Below are 17,275 nucleotides of genomic sequence, written 5' to 3' on the forward strand. Positions count from 1 at the left end.
GCTTTTCGATGCGTACGCATCTTCATACTAACGAGCGATTTCTCATATATAAAATGCGGCTCGATACTGATAGATGTGATTCCACCCTAAGGGAAGAAAAAATGCCCTTCATGATTAAGAGCTGGTTTATTTCTATAGTTCCTTACATCTAGTAGTACAATTGTGCCAAGATATGTTGAAAATTTCCCAGTGGTTCAGGCGGAAAAAAATAAAATCCGAATTCATGAAATATGACTTCTCTAAAACGAATAAACTTTATAATACCATCATTTTTTCATTTTGGTTAAGTAAATAGTATATAATTATGTCCTGAAAGAAAATTGAGTCTCTTTCGATTCTGTTTGCGATTTCTTATCAGGTTGTCGTATTTAAGAGTAAAATACCAATGATAAATTAATCTTTCTATACTACATTGAAAAACACCGATGGAGTACAGAACTTGACCACACACATTGCTAATTTTTGACAGGAAGTACCGTTTGGAAAATTTTGATATTTAGGCAAGTGGTAGGCCAATGTCTGGCCTAGAACTAGAAAAAAAATTAGAGGTGTCACTACTTCACCAAAACATAAAAAAAATGGTTTTTTTTTGTTCTTTTTTTTGTATATTTTTATATGACAACTGGTATTCGTTTTTTGAGTATCGATGCATACCTAAATAAAGAACACTATTTAAAAAACTGAAGCAAATCGCTTGAATACATCCCGAAAAACAATACATTAAAAAAAAAATCATAAGTCAAAAACTGTCACTAGTAGGATGTTGATACTCAGCAAAAATATCCTTCGCCATAAGAGGTACTCACAAAAAAAACCCGAATCAAATTGACTTAAGGGCCAACTTACTATGGAAAACCGACTATGGCCTTTCTGTAAAAAACACTTAAGTCAAAGTTATATTTATGAATAACTTTGAAAAATACATAGGTACTTACAGGCCGCTAAAATCATAACCATTCCGGATTCAGGTAAGAAATGACAAAGATCTTAAGTCTTTCAACTCTATCAGATGCTTTGTATCCAATTAAGAGAAGTATTCGTGGAATAAATCAATTAAAAACGGAACTCTATCCGATGTTCAGTGACATTGGTATACTCGGATCCAATTTGTCTTACATTGGTAGATAAACATCAGCCGATCACACCTACACTGACCTATGTCGATGTCCCAAACCACAAGATATATCAAATCAAATAGCCTCCATATAACAGGATCTCTAATCTGGATTCAATAATTTACAAACGTTGGTTGTGCCGGAATAGTTTTTGCCTAATTCTGGTCCATCATTAGCTTCTTATTTTGACATGGTGCTAACTTACCTCAAAAAGGATCTTTATCAAAATGTTTCATAAAATAGTTAATAATCTACCTCGTAATTTAGGTAACAAGATACATTCGTAGTCTGGATAAAATAAGATCGAAGAACGTGCCTAAATGATTTATTTTACAAGAAGAAAACAAGATACCAAAATATTGTGTCGGAGCCAACTTTTAGGTTTAGTTTTACATTATTGTTTTCGTTTTTTTTTGTATTTTTTTTTATAAAACTTTTGTTTTCTTTGGTTGTCATAAAATGTTGCTGCTAGCCGGCTGTTTTAGTATTTGTAGTCTCTCCCTAGCTATACCTCATATGTAGCTGGCAGCTACATATGAGCTACACTACAGCTACTAGCTGCCTCTCCTAGGTCTACGAGAAATACGAAACATTAAAGAATAAGAAAGTTTTTTACTGGGTATGTGACAATCTGTTAACTTTACAAAAAGGATAACGATCATAATCACACCTACATACTGCGTCTCGCGCCAAAGGGTTTGAATGACTACAAAAAGATTAAATACGTCTTAATAAGATCGTGTTTAGATTGCCTCTTATCACGAATCTGTTTGTTTGTTCAAACACTCCTTAAACTATTGAAGCAACATGACTAAGGAACAACAATGAAAATAACTAAAACTGTAAATATTGGATGTTATACAGGTGATTTTTTTTTAATAAAGCACTTATGGCAGCAACAAGATCTCGTGCTGCTACCATGCTTTATGTTTTACAAACGACATTACATGGTGCCTGCAACAATAAAACTCGAATGATATTCAATTAAAAATCGATTTCTATGAGAAACGACTTCACTAATATTGCAAGACAAAATACTTATCTCTGCTTTGTATCATTTATTACAATTTAACCGTTATTAAAGTCGGTAGTTACAGGTACGATATAAAAATATTGCAACCAATTAAGTTGTGTCCAGACTTGGATGACACCCGAATATCTTTTGCGCACACGCCGACTTGCAAATTGGAATAAAGGATGAAATGAGTAGCGTCAATGAAGTTTTATATATTTAAGGATGACTCACGCCAGACCGGGCCGTGCCTGGGCCGAGGCGTCCGACATGTCACTTTCTATGACCGCTGATCGGTGATCACGAGATCGGTGATCCATAGAAAACGAAGCGCTGGAAGCTCCGGCCCGGCCCCGGTTCGGTCTAGTATGAGTCATCCTTTATTCATATTCCAGATCAAAAAAATCGTCTCACAATGTTGAAAACGTGATGAAAAGATCACAATATTTTAGTACTTCTTGCCTCTCGCCACTAAAATTGCGCTTGCTCAGTCTCTCCTCCTGCCAATTTTAGACTATGCAGTCATTTGTTATTTAGACATTACTGAAGAGCAATTGAACAAACTCGAGCGACTTCAAAATGTTTGCATTAGGTTTATTTTTGGGTTGCGTAAATTCGATCACATATGTATCAAGCTACCGTTCGCAGCTTAAGTGGTTGCCTATCCGTTTCCGTCGCAACATACATATTCTTTCCCTCCTGTATGTCACGCTGTTTCATCCCAATACTCCTTTTTATCTCAAAACTCAATTTAAATTTCTTTCCTCCATTCGATGCTCTCAAAATCTGCTACTGGTTCCCCCTCCTTCTTCTTCAAAATTTTACATTAACTCTTTCAGTTTTCGCGCTGTCCGGCTGTGGAATGCTCTGCCTATTGATATCAAACGTGCTAAATCACTCTTTATTTTTAAAAGCCTATTAAAAAATAATTATTTGTCTCTTTCATAAATTTTTCAAAATTTTTCTTGTAACTCCTTGTTGTTTTATAGCCTCCTTTGTCATGTATATATTTATTTGTTATTTATATAATGTTTATATAGTAATAAATGTAGTATATTTTTATTTCTTATATTTGTAGTATAGATTAGATTAGATTAGATTTCTTTATTTCAAGATGAAAATTACACTATAAATTTGCTACATTCGTCAAAATTATGTTTATCTTCTCATCATGATCGTCAAAAATTACATTATATATTTAAAAATATAAAATATTAAGATTAATAAAATTATGTCTCCCAATAAGGATCGTCATGTACAAAGAAAAACATGTCAAACAATTTAATATAAACCAAGTTAACATTAAAGTCGATGTCAACATAAATAATTTGTAACTGTCATTAAAATGTCGAATTTAAACATAAAAATATCACAAAAGAACAAAATGTCATGTTTAAAATACAAATCCACAATTTAATAATAAATAAAATTACATATGTTGTTACAAATTCAATTCCATGTACTCATTTACAGAGTACAGAGGGTTATCCAACAAAAGGTTTCTCAATTTGCGCTTAAATGTTTCGTCACACGGCTAATGAGCCGTGAGAAATGTCTCAGAGCGGCAGGTAGGTGCTCGTAGTAAGTAGGGCCGATTACTCGTGGGTTCTTTCTTGAAAGTGCCATGCGACGGGGAACTGTTCTCAGACGCCCTGCAGCTCGAAGCAGTTTGCCCGGAAAGTTAATGCGTGCAAATTGGGATATATTCTGTCTTACATATATCAGTACATCGAACAGGTACTGTGAGTAGTGCGTCATTATACGTTGAGAACCAAAAAGCTCTTTACAAGGGTGCCTGTCTTTCACACCGGCAAGTGTACGTATTGCGCGTTTCTGCATTATCAGAACTCTTTTGGCATCTGTTGAATTGCCCCAAAGCAGTGAGCCGTATGCCATGATAGAGTGGAAATGCGCAAAGTACACCTGCTTTAAGGCTTCTGCTGAGATAAGTGGTTTCAGTTTTCTCAACGCAAACGACGCACCACCCAATCGATCACAAAGGTTGTCTACATGGCACTTCCAATTTAGAGTGTTGTCAATCATAAACCCTAAGAACTTACTCTTTTCGCACATGGGCATCGGAAAGTTAGCCATGCACGGTGGCAGTTGAACCTTTCGACCAGAAAACAACATAATATTTGATTTAGTATAATTAAGCAATAGCCCATTTGCTGAGAACCATGCCTCCAATTGGTTGCAAGCATCATGAATTTTTAAAGCCAGATGGTCATAAGAGCTTGCACCAACTAACACAGTTGTGTCATCCGCAAACAATACAGACAAGCCAGCTCCAATATTCGATGGCAGGTCGTTGACAAATAACAAAAATAAGGTATTTCCAAGGGATGAACCTTGGGGAATACCAATATTTATATCTCCTGCATCAGACTGGATTGACTTGCCATCAGTGAGTAATTTCACGACTTGTTTGCGGTCTGACAAGAATGAGGTAAACAGTTCATGGGCACTGCCTTTGATTCCGTACATTTTCAATTTTTTAAGCAATAACTCGTGATTTATGACGTCAAATGCCTTTGACAAGTCGCACAGTATAGCGGCAATCTTATCCTTCATATCTTATATATGTATTATATTTTTATTATTTGTTTTATTTTCGCACCACCCGTTAACCTGAATTTGTTTCGCCTTCTCACTATCTGAAGGTTGTCTGGAAGAGATCGCTGTTTAGCGATAAGTCCGCCTGTTGTTACCTACATATTTGTACCTGTTCATACTTTTGTACCATTTCTTTTGTAGTGTGCAATAAAGCATTTTATTATTCTCTTTATTTATTTCTCATCTTAAGTTAGGTTTGTTATAATATGAATATAAAAGTAAAATATAAAAACACTTACAAAACAATAAAAAATACATATAAACACATTATAAAAAACCTAACCTAGGGTGCCGCCGGCAGCGGGGCTTGGCCCAAGCTGCCGGTGGTCAGGGCCGCAGAGTGAGGAACCGACGTACTATACGCGCCGTGTCCAAAATTACCGCCTTCTGCATCTGACCCTTGATCCAGCCACCCAGCGAGAGTCTCTCTAGGTGTTGGTCGAGACTCTTTGCTATGAGACCGTTCGCTGACACGACTATCGGAACAATGATCGTCGAGTCAACATCCCACATGGCGGTAATCTCATGAGCTAAGTCTAGGTACTTGCTGGACTTGTCCTTCTCGGCCTTCACGAGATTCTCATCATGGGGGATGGTGACGTCGGCGAGCACGGCCCGGCGCTGCGATCGGTCTATCAGCACGATGTCAGGCTTATTGGCAACAATAGTCCTGTCAGTGATGATAGAGCGATCCCAATAGAGCGTGGCACGACCATTCTCGAGAACAGGCGCAGGCAAGTACTTGTAGTACGGTACTTCGCGGTCCACAAGGCCGTATAGAAGAGCAAGTTGCTGGTGAATAATCCTGGCTACGAGATTATGTCTGTGCAAGTACTCACCGTTAGCAAGATGAGAACAACCGGAAATGATATGCCTGAGTGACTCTCCGGGACGGCGGCATGCCCGACAAATGTCGACCGTACCGTCCTTCAGGATATATTTCCGATAGTTGTTCGTCATCATCACTTCGTCCGCAATTGCACAGGCAAAACCCTCGGTTTCTCCGAAGAGGTCCCCGAATCGTAACCAGTTCACAGACGCGAGCAGGTCCACATCGGGTCCCGTGAGGGCCTTGTAGAACCGCCCGTGTAGCGCCTTACTCTCCCATGCCGCCTTGCGATCCGCAGTACTTAGTACCACAGGTTTGCGCCAGTTCTCGTTTGCCAAGGAGAGCGGCGTTAGGTTCCTGTCTACTGCCACCACATCACGATGCATCCCACACTCGTTGTTAAGGAAATAATTCCTGAGATTGTACACCTCGCGGTTGTGGAGATCCTTGGCATTTAGGAAGCCTCGGCCTCCACACTTCCGTGGGATGTACAATCTCATAACTGACGAGCGTGGGTGTAGCATGCGATGTGTGGTGAGCAGTGATCGGACCCTCCGATCCAGGGCGTCCAGCTCGGTCTGAGTCCACCTTAGTATGCCAAAGGAGTATGTGAGAAGAGGCATTACCCAGGCGTTGAAGGCGCGCACTTTGTTGCCTCCTGACAAAAGACTGTTACACTTTTGTGAGCCGACTGAAAAAGCGCTCCTTCACCGACCGTCTAATACCCTCGTCCTCAATACCCAACGACTGTGACATACCAAGGTATTTATAGGTCTCTGATTCAGAGATAGACCTGAAAGACATTGTCTCAGAAAGTTGTAAATTTGTTGAGTTTACAACCTTCCCCCGCTGTACATGCATAACCGCACATTTATCGACACCAAACTCCATGTTGATGGCACTACTGAAGACTTCGGTGGTTTTCAGTAGCTCCAACAAGCCTTGGGTATTTGGTGCAAATAATTTGAGGTCATCCATGTACAGAAGGTGAGAAATAACTTCACCCTCTCTCCGAAGCCGGCAACCTAGTCCCAAATCCTTCAGCAAGGTGCTGAGGGGATTCAGAGCTAGGCAGAACCATAGCGGACTCAGACTGTCGCCCTGAAATATTCCTCGCTCAATCCTTATAAAATCCTGTGGGCCAGGTCGGTCATCCCCGCCTCCTGGTTGACGAAGGACTGTGGTCCACTGCCCCATACACGCGCTTAGGAAGGCTCTCAAAGCTGCATCAACTTTGTACAGCTCTAAGACCCTCTCCAGCCATGAATGAGGCACCGAATCATAGGCCTTCTTGTAGTCAATCCAAGCGGCTGAGAGGGCCCCCTTGGTCCGCCGGATTTGTTGGCAGATGGTCATGTCTATGAGGAGGAGCTCTTTAGTACCACGGGACCCAACCCTACATCCATTTTGAGCAGAGGCCAAAATATTGTTTGTGACAATGTGCGCGTTGATTTTTGCTCTCAAAATGGATGTAAGGAGCTTGTAGAGTGTAGGCAAGCATGTGATGGGTCTGTAGTTCTTCGCTTCCGTGGTACTACCGGACTTATAGAGCAGGAAGGTGACACCAGTTGTTAAGGAAGGTGGGAGAGAACCAAGTTCGAGGGCTTGTTGAAATTGTGCTGCTAAGTAGGAGTGCGAGCATCGGAACCATTTTAGCCAGAAGTTATGCAATCCATCCGGCCCAGGACTTTTCCAGTTCTGGGCCGTGCGGATGGCACAACTTACGTCATCGGGGCTGATGGTGACTGCCCCCATAGGTTCAATGGACTCGCACTCACGCTCAACAACACTCATCCAACTCCCCTCGGTGTGTCCGACAGGCACCGACCAGATGCTACGCCAGAAGTCATTCATGACAGTAGCATCCGGTGGCCGCGAGTCGGATGCACGAAGGTTGGTTTCCTCCCACTTTCGGTACATCTTCCTTTGGTCACTCTGGAAAAGACGGTTCTGCTGGAATCGGTCCACACGCTCTCTGTAGCGGCGAATACGGTTTGCCCATGCATAGACTTTCTGCTTTAGAAAGTCGATGCGCTCCGTAACGTTGGCCATGTAGTCGCGGGGCCTGATATCCGTCCCCACGAATGCCTGGTTTACAAAGCGCATTACTCGGGGGCGATTTTTGCCCCCCCTGAAGCAGATCAGCTTTGCGATAAGAGTCCTAAAAGAGCTGATACGTCGCTCGATCCGTATTTGCCATGCGGGGGCACCTCCGGCGGTCCTAGGTGCACGTTCAGAATCCGGAAACTTGACTCGTGCAACACGGCACGCCGCGATGGCTCCGCAATACATGATCGCGTGCGTATCATCTAAATCTTTACTAGTCCGCAAATATGGCTCTAGTAAAGCGTTTAGGGCTCCCATTAGCGCTAGATTGTGTCTATTCATAGGCAAACGTGGTAATCGTGGCCTAGTATCGGGTGTGGAGCGGTACCGCGTAATCGCCTCGTCCAGAGTCCTCCTCAGTTGTTCATTGGCTGTACTACCCACACTCTGCGCCAACTCCTCCTCGTCGGCACTGAGATCTACCCGCGGCGCCCCCGGTGCCTGGTCGGGTGCCAGCACCGGATCCGGCGACGTGGCGGGCGGATCCCGCGCCGAGGTAGAAGCTGCGCGAGCAGAGAGAGCCTCCAGGCGAAGCCGATCAAGTGTCGAGTCATCCAACCGCTTTTGCCGCTGGATGACTCGCACCTGATCCGATAGTCGTTGCGCAGTCACGAAGATGGTCGGTTCGAGGGCCTGAAACAGTGGAAGCATTCGGACACGGTACGCGCATAAGTTGGTTCCCCCCTCTGTAGCCCCATAGTAGGCGCGCATGACGTTCTCATTCATGGTTTGAGACCATCGCATGCGACGCACTACACCACCGGCAGCGGGAGCCGTGGGCGGGGCAGGATGTCCCGCAGGCCCCAAGCGTGCCGACAGCGGTGGCCGCCCGCGCCGCGCAGGTCAAGCGTTATTATTATTATTCTCCTTATTTATTTCTCCTCTTAAGTTAGGTTATTTATAATATGAATATAAAAGTAAAATATAAAAACATTTACAAAACAATATAAAATACATATAAACACATTATAAAAAACCTAACCTAGATTGCCGCCGGCAGCGGGGCTTGGCCCAAGCTGCCGGTGGTCAGGGCCGCAGAGTGAGGAACCGACGTACTATACGCGCCGTGTCCAAAATTACCGCCTTCTGCATCTGACCCTTGATCCAACCACCCAGCGAGAGTCTCTCTAGGTGTTGGTCGAGACTCTTCGCTATTAGACCGTTCACTGAAACGACTATCGGGACAATGATCGTCGAATCAACATCCCACATGGCGGTTATCTCGTGAGCCAAGTCTAGGTACTTACTGGACTTGTCCTTCTCGGCCTTCACGAGATTCTCATCATGGGGGATGGTGACGTCGGCGAGCACGGCCCGGCGCTGCAATCGGTCTATCAGCACGATGTCAGGCTTATTGGCGACAATAGTCCTGTCAGTGATGATAGATCGATCCCAATAGAGCGTGGCACGACCATTCTCGAGAACAGGCGCAGGTAAGTACTTGTAGTACGGTACTTCGCGGTCCACAAGGCCATACAGAAGAGCAAGTTGCTGGTGAATAATCCTGGCTACAAGATTATGTCTGTGCAAGTACTCGCCGTTAGCAAGATGAGAACAACCGGAAATTATATGCCTGAGTGACTCTCCGGGACGGCGGCATGCCCGACAAATGTCGACCGTACCGTCCTTCAGGATATATTTCCGATAGTTGTTCGTCATCATCACTTCGTCCGCAATTGCACAGGCAAAACCCTCGGTTTCTCCGAAGAGGTCCCCGAATCGTAACCAGTTCACCGACGCGAGCAGGTCCACATCGGGTCCCGTGAGGGCCTTGTAGAACCGCCCGTGTAGCACCTTACTCTCCCATGCCGCCCTGCGATCCGCAGTACTTAGTACCACAGGTTTGCGCCAGTTCTCATTTGCCAAGGAGAGCGGCGTGAGGTTCCTGTCTACTGCCACCACATCACGATGCATCCCACACTCGTTGTTAAGGAAATAATTCCTGAGATTGTACACCTCGCGGTTGTGGAGATCCTTGGCGTTTAGGAAGCCTCGGCCTCCACACTTCCGTGGGATGTACAATCTCATAACTGACGAGCGTGGGTGTAGCATGCGATGTGTGGTGAGCAGTGACCGGACCCTCCGATCCAGGGCGTCCAGCTCGGTCTGAGTCCACCTTAGTGTGCCAAAGGAGTAAGTGAGTAGGGGCATTACCCAGGCGTTGAAGGCGCGCACTTTGTTGCCTCCTGACAAAAGACTGTTAAGGACTTTTGTGAGCCGACTGAAAAAGCGCTCCTTCACCGAACGTCTAATACCCTCGTCCTCAATACCCAACGACTGTGACATACCAAGGTATTTATAGGTTTCTGATTCAGAGATAGATCTGAAAGACATTGTCTCAGAGAGTTGTAAATTTGTTGAATTTACAACCCTCCCCCGCTGTACATGCATAACCGCACATTTATCGACACCAAACTCCATGTGGATGGCACTACTGAAGACTTTGGTGGTTTTCAGTAGCTCCAACAAGTCTTGGCTATTTGGTGCAAATAATTTGAGGTCATCCATGTACAGAAGGTGAGAAATGACTTCACCCTCTCTCCGAAGCCGGCAACCTAGTCCCAAATCCTTCAGCAGGGTGCTGAGGGGATTCAGAGCTAGGCAGAACCATAGGGGACTCAGACTGTCGCCCTGAAAGATTCCTCGCTCAATCCTTATAAAATCCTGCGGGCCAGGTCGGTCATCCCCGCCTCCTGGTTGACGAAGGACTGTGGTCCACTGCCCCATACACGCGCTTAGGAAGGCTCTCAAAGCTGCATCAACTTTATACAGCTCTAAGACCCTCCCCAGCCATGAATGAGGCACCGAATCATAGGCCTTCTTGTAGTCAATCCAAGCGGCTGAGAGGGCCCCCTTGTTCCGCCGGATTTCTTGGCAGATGGTCATGTCAATGAGGAGGAGCTCTTTAGTATTTATTATTATTATTATCTTTATTCATTTCTCATCTTAAGTTAGGCTATTTATAATATGAATATAAAAGTAAAATATAAAAACACTTACAAAACAATAAAAATGAATATAAACACATTATAAAAAACCTAACCTAGGGTGCCGCCAGCAGCGGGGCAAGGCCCAAGCTACCGGTGGTCAGGGCTGCAGAGAGAGGAACCGGCGGACTATCCGCGCCGTGTCCAAGATCACCGCCTTCTGCATCTGACCCTTGATCCAACCACCTAGCGAGAGTCTCTCAAGATGTTGGTTGAGACTCTTCGCTATTAGACCGTTCACTGAAACGACTATCGGGACAATGATCGTCGAATCAACATCCCACATGGCGGTTATCTCGTGAGCCAAGTCTAGGTACTTACTGGACTTGTCCTTCTCGGCCTTCACGAGATTCTCATCATGGGGGATGGTGATGTCAACGAGCACGGCCCGACGTTGCGATCGATCTATTATCACAATGTCAGGCTTATTGGCTACAATAGTCCTGTCTGTGATGATAGATCGATCCCAATAGAGCGTGGCATGACCATTCTCGAGAACAGGCGCAGGTAAGTACTTGTAGTACGGTACTTCGCGGTCCACAAGGCCATATAGAAGAGCAAGTTGCTGGTGAATAATTCTGGCTACGAGATTATGTCTGTGCAAGTACTCGCCGTTAGCAAGATGAGAACAACCGGAAATGATATGCCTGAGTGACTCTCCGGGACGGCGGCATGCCCGACAAATGTCGACCGTACCGTCCTTCAGGATATATTTCCGATAGTTGTTCGTCATCATCACTTCGTCCGCAATTGCACAGGCAAAACCCTCGGTTTCTCCGAAGAGGTCCCCGAATCGTAACCAGTTCACCGACGCGAGCAGGTCCACGTCGGGTCCCGTGAGGGCCTTGTAGAACCGCCCGTGTAGCACCTTACTCTCCCATGCCGCCCTGCGATCCGCAGTACTTAGTACCACAGGTTTACGCCAGTTCTCGTTTGCCAAGGAGAGCGGCGTTAGGTTCCTGTCTACTGCCACCACATCACGATGCATCCCACACTCGTTGTTAAGGAAATAATTCCTGAGATTGTACACCTCGCGGTTATGGAGATCCTTGGCATTTAGGAAGCCTCGGCCTCCACACTTCCGTGGGATGTACAATCTCATAACTGACGAGCGTGGGTGTAGCATACGATGTGTGGTGAGCAGTGATCGGACCCTCCGATCCAGGGCGTCCAGCTCGGTCTGAGTCCACCTTAGTATGCCAAAGGAGTATGTGAGTAGGGGCATTACCCAGGCGTTGAAGGCGCGCACTTTGTTGCCTCCTGACAAAAGACTGTTTAGGACTTTTGTGAGCCGACTGAAAAAGCGCTCCTTCACCGACCGTCTAATACCCTCATCCTCAATACCCAACGACTGTGACATACCAAGGTATTTATAGGTTTCTGATTCAGAGATAGATCTGAAAGACATTGTCTCAGAGAGTTGTAAATTTGTTGAATTTACAACCCTCCCCCGCTGTACATGCATAACCGCACATTTATCGATACCAAATTCCATGTTGATGGCATTACTGAAGACATCGGTGGTTTTCAGTAGCTCCAACAAGTCTTGGCTATTTGGTGCAAATAATTTGAGGTCATCCATGTACAGAAGGTGAGAAATGACTTCACCCTCTCTCTGAAGCCGGCAACCTAGTCCCAAATCTTTCAGCAGGGTGCTGAGGGGATTCAGAGCTAGGCAGAACCACAGGGGACTCAGACTGTCGCCCTGAAAGATTCCTCGCTCAATCCTTATAAAATCCTGCGGGCCAGGGCGGTCATCCCCGCCTCCTGGTTGACGAAGGACTGTGGTCCACTGCCTCATACACGTGCTTAGGAAGGCTCTCAAAGCTGCATCAACTTTATACAACTCTAAGACCCTCCCCAACCATGAATGAGGCACCGAATCATAGGCCTTCTTGTAGTCAATCCAAGCGGCTGAGAGGGCCCCCCTGTTCCGTCGGATTTGTTGGCAGATGGTCATGTCTATAAGGAGGAGCTCTTTAGTACCACGGGACCCAACCCTACATCCATTTTGAGCGGAAGCCAGAATATTGTTTGCAACAATGTGCGCGTTGATTTTTGCTCTCAAAATGGATGTAAGGAGCTTGTATAGTGTAGGCAAGCATGTGATGGGTCTGTAGTTCTTCGCTTCCGTGGTACTACCGGACTTATAGAGCAGGAAGGTGACACCAGTTGTTAAGGAAGGTGGAAGAGAACCAAGCTCGAGGGCTTGTTGAAATTGTGCTGCCAAGCGCGAGTGCGAGCATCGGAACCACTTTAGCCAGAAGTTGTGCAATCCATCCGGCCCAGGACTTTTCCAGTTCTGGGCCGTGCGGATGGCACAACTCACGTCATCGGGGCTGATGATGACTGCCCCCATGGGTTCGATGGACTCGCACTCATGCTCGACAACACTCATCCAACTCCCCTCGGTGTGCCCGGCAGGCACCGACCAGATGCTACGCCAGAAGTCAGTCGTGGCAGTAGCATCCGGCGGCTGCGTGTCGGGCGTACGAAGGTTGGCTTCCTCCCACCTTCGGTACACTTTCCTTTGGTCACTTTGAAAAAGGCGATTCTGCTGGAATCGATCCACACGCTCTCTGTAGCGGCGAATACGGTTTGCCCATGCATAGACTTTTTGCTTTAGAAAGTCGATGCGCTCTGTGACATTGGCCATGTAGTCGCGGGGCCCGATATCCGTCCCCGCGAACGCCTGGTTCACAAAGCGCATTACTCGGGGGCGATTGTTGCCCCCCCTGAAGCAGATCAGCTTTGCGATGAGAGTCCTAAACGAGCTGATACGTCGCTCGATCCGCACTTGCCATGCAGGGACACCACCGACGGCCCTAGGTGCACGTTCAGTGTCCGGAAACTTGACGCGAGCAACACGGCACGCCGCGATGGCTCCGCAGTACATGATCGAGTGCGTATCATCTAAATCTTTACTAGTCCGTAAATATGGCTCTAGTAAAGCGTTTAGGGCTCCCATTAGCGCTAGATTGCGTCTATTCATAGGCAGACGTGGTAATCGTGGCCTAGAGTTGGTTGTGACGCGATACTGTGTAATCGCCTCTTCCAAAGTCCTCCTCAGTTGCTCATTAGCAGTCGTACTCACATTCTGACTCGCGAAGTCCCCCTCGTCGGTACAGAAATCAACCCGTGGCGCCTCCGGTGCCAGGTCGGGTACGGGCACCGGATCCGGCGACGTGGCGGGTAGATCTCGCACCGAGGTGGAGTCCGCGCGAGCAGAGAGAGCCTCCTGGCGAAGTCGATCAAATGTCGCGTCATCCAAGCGCTTTAGCCGCTGAATGACGCGCACCTGATCCGATAATCGCTGCTCCGACACGGTGATGGTGGGTTCAAGAGTCTGAAACAAAGGCAGTATTCTCGAACGATAGGAGGACAGCAGTGTTCCCCCCTCTGTAGCCCCATAATAGGCGCGCATGACATTCTCGTTCATGTCTCGAGTCCATCTCATGCGTCGCACTATACCACCGGCAGCGGGAGCCGTGGGCGGGGCAGGATGTCCCGCAGGCCCCAAGCGTGCCGGCAGCGGTGGCCGCCCTCGTCGCGCAGGTGGTCGTGGCGGCGGCGGCGGCGGCCCGCTCTCGTCACTGGACCCGTCTGTGTCAGGCGCCGTTGCGAACTCGTCGCCTGACGACGATGTGGACGAGGAAGTGGACGAGGCGGGCGGGGGTGGTGGGCGTGCGCTAGTTGTTACCGCTTTAGTTCGACTTCTTGTTATCATTTCTAATTGCCTGGTTTTGCCGCTGGTGTATGACAGATGTCAACACGGTAGTAACGAATGCAACCCATGGTCGTGGTTTTTAATACTCAATTATATGAGTTGTCCGCAAGATTTACAAATAACTCGGTTCACGGTGGGTATATGATCAGTCTTTTAGGGCAAAAACCACATGTAAAAATATATTTTTTGTAAAGAAATGTAAAAGAACGTCTGTCAGTGTCAGCGGTTTATTATTATTATTATTACTTTCTAATCTAACTGTAAAAGTAATTTCTATGATTGTTAAAGCGAGTGCCCTTGCGATTGTTCTAAATCAGGTTCCGGTAGTATTTTTTTGTTTATTTTTTTCTTCTCTGGTAAAAATAATTTAATCACTTAATTAAATGTAACATCTCCACGACTTTTGTCCACAAAATTAATGAACCGTTAGTCAGCCAGAGGATAAAAAGTAATGACCAGTCGAATGCATACATCTCCTACCAATATTTTACATAATTGACGAAATTGTTGCGTACGTGTTGACTACGCAGTACAATAATCACAGAGCTGTTCTTATAGGCTATCTTTAAGCCTTTACCTTCAAAAGGAGAAAGTATCGCGATTCGGAAGCAATTTTTATAAAAAAAAATATTTCGTACCTACAATAGGAAGCTAAAGGAAGTATAAAAATAATATTTTTCATTTCCTGTTTGTTAATTTTTGAAGAGCTAAGTTTTTGTATTGTGCGAATATGCATCCGTGGGAGCATCTACCTGGCCCCCGGAGCGCAGTAATTTCTTATAAATCGACATCGAGTGAGATATCCGAGCGGCCTTTTCCCTGCTGCGCGCAGGCGCAGGGTGCCCGACAATACGCGCACAATAGCGCACATGATCTAGATTAGTGACGCGCATTGTGTCGCCAAAGGGTTGTGCGCATTGTGCGCGGCACCGCAAACATCTCGATGCTCAATTCGCATGGATTCTATGAATTTCTAAAGAAAATAAATATAACTTTTGACAGCCGTCCACGCATCGATGCTATCGTTATTTGGCAGTTGTGAATTGAAAATACTGATATGAATGAAAAATAACACTCTCCTTTTGTTAAAATTGAAAAAAATACAACATTAGTCATCGGGTTGAGAAGACATATTTGGTTTAATACATTATGCGACATAGATACGAATATTTATATAGGAAAACTCAAGCTAAAAGAACAGTATGCCTTAAAAATGGATTACAATTAACATATTCTATAGGTAACAATACATAATTATAGCCCTAAATCAAAATATTTAAATATTAATTTCATCCTTCAGACTACTAATCATACTTTTAACTAAATTAGAACTTAGGGAGTGACAAGCGAATATTATAGGTAGAGCAGATTACAACAATGGCATTACTCTGATATACCCTAATAGTTTTTAATAACACGTTTTTGATTAACGTAGTAGACAACCGATAATTAAACCCAGAAAGGGTTGAAAGACGTTCTATGGAATGTTTTCTAGCGAAGAAGCATTTTTTATTGACAATGTAACGTTCTAAAATTTCTACAAAAAACCAAATTAAACTTGTTCGGACAATGTCAAAGTCCTTAATAGAGAAGTCAAAATATTTTATGGATGTAAATGTTAGCACTTTTGTCAAACGAGATCACACGCAAGAAATACAAAGGAAATCGATGTTTTGCCGCTAAATATCGAAGCGAGCTCATAAAATATAGATATGAACATAATACTAAACGCAATAAAACTGTTCGACGCTGTCCCCGTATAAAATTAGAAAAAAGTATAAAATGGATTTCGTATTCAGTGGTAGCTTTTTTGTACGCAACCTGACCGCTGTCATTGTTAATTGTAACTCGAGAGCTAAAAAATGGATAAATGGGTTCGGGCGCTGTCTTTTGAGCACCCAAGGGTTGACATAGTTGGCAGCGATTTGTCTTACATGTTCAGATTCGATCTTAATACGAGAGATCGTTTTTTCGCACCTCGTCTTAATTATGGCGACCATATCTTATACATCTCTTTTTTAACACTTAACAGATTTAACTAAAAGTTTTTGTGTCACACCAGCCAGATACATTCAATATTAGATTGTTCGAACTTCGAAGAATCTTGCTTGAAGTTAATTTAATGGTTTTATTGGACTCTAGCGTTGGCTACAGACAAAGATAGTAAATTCAGTATTAAATCCCTTTTCATTCAAATCGTACCCCTTTAAATCACTATATGGTCATTCATCACTGGTAGGCGACATTATGTGTATCAAACAGACGCCATGAGATAATTTTCAAGTCATACGAAATTCGACCTGTAGTCGTAACGCAGAAGCTTCAATTTTGGTCCACATAGATTAATGTTGTTTTGTAAAACTTACATAAATGGCTAAGTAAGAATAAGAGTGTTACCTGTATCTAATTAGATAATTTAATTATATCAAATTCCTTTCTCAACTTTGGGTGGTACAAAGTTTTCGTCTTACCCATTGTCTTTTTCTACACCCTCCCATGAACCTGATATTCTGGCTAAAAGCACGTCAAATAGAGTAGCTTTTTTCATAAAATTAAATGCACTGCAATGGCGGAAAAAAACTAGCGGAAGAGGATGGAACAATCCAATATTAGTTTTATATCTGGTAGAAAAAAGGCTCGTAGTGGAAAGGGCGATTGTCAATCAGAATAATAATAATATGGGAACCCTTTGAGACGGGAATTTATTTAGGAACCTTTTTCGATCCGAGCACCTGATGCGGAAGCTATTCGCACGTCGTGGGAACATTACTTTGGGTATTTTAAAGAAATTGCCTTTTGCACTGATAGGGAACATGGATTATTTATGATATTTGTAATTGCCACATTTTTTCTCGTTATGGTCAAGTTTAATAATATTGTTTC

The sequence above is a fragment of the Cydia splendana genome, chromosome 3 (genome assembly GCF_910591565.1).
Source record: "Cydia splendana chromosome 3, ilCydSple1.2, whole genome shotgun sequence".
Lineage (NCBI taxonomy): Eukaryota > Metazoa > Arthropoda > Insecta > Lepidoptera > Tortricidae > Cydia > Cydia splendana.